Here is a 1,039-nt window from a genome sequence, read left to right on the forward strand (position 1 = left end):
AGGGGCTAGCTAGCTAAAATGATAAAATAGGGTGAACGTTAGGCAAAAATAGCAGATCTATAAGCTCATAACGTATCACAATGCAACATGTTATGAGCTTGTACAGTATATGGCTATTTTCAGAGAGAATTGATGGAAAAAGGAAAATGCATAGCTAGTATAGGCCTATAGAGCCAGAGGATGCCAGTCAAATATATAGGTTATATATAACTTATATAATGTATAGGCCTGTTAAATGTGTTTTGAATGGATTTCCCATGAAGGATCACAAGTCAACCACACACATCCCACTCCCAGTAGTAACATTTAGTATAGCAATGTACAGCATTTTGGATGAATCCTCACCCTGTGTTGACCTAACACAGAACTCTATATCTAATCTGAAAACAACAGAAAAACCCTTATGGTATACATATGTGACAAAAGATATGTGACACTGTCTTTGTGCGTTCATGTGTAAATGCAGCTGTTCTGCAATTGTGTCTGTCTGTCTGTCTGTCTGTCTGTCTGTCTACACATGAGTGACCTCATACACTACAATGCACACTGTATAGGCTCTCCCTTGTGCATGATTTGCATCCATATTGTCACTTATACTTAACCACTCTCAACCCAGTGTCCCTATCTCCCTATTTTAGGCATGTCATTATAGGTGATTTCATCTTCTTTTAGTTTTTTGTAAAAAAAACAACAATTCTCTATATATATATTTAATAATTATTAATAAGACATTAATAATATTTCAAAATATTCAACTTTTTCCAACAAGTGAAAATAGCAATAGTTGTGAGCTTGTAGAACTGTTATTTTTGCTATAGTACATTGGTTAAGTTGTTAATATCGGGGAAAACACATTAAACTCTATTATCTACCAATTAAAAACTCAACGCATTGCGTCACATCTTTTAGATCGGGTATTTCCGATGAGCGACACCACCGTACGACGAAGTCAAACCACCTGGATGGCGTGCATGAGAGGGCATGCAAGGGGAGAACTCAAAAGCATTGTGTCACTGACTCACTGTCACATAGCATTAAT

Source organism: Protomyctophum parallelum (genome assembly GCF_964188405.1).
Source record: "Protomyctophum parallelum genome assembly, chromosome: 7".
Taxonomy (NCBI): Eukaryota; Metazoa; Chordata; class Actinopteri; order Myctophiformes; family Myctophidae; genus Protomyctophum; species Protomyctophum parallelum.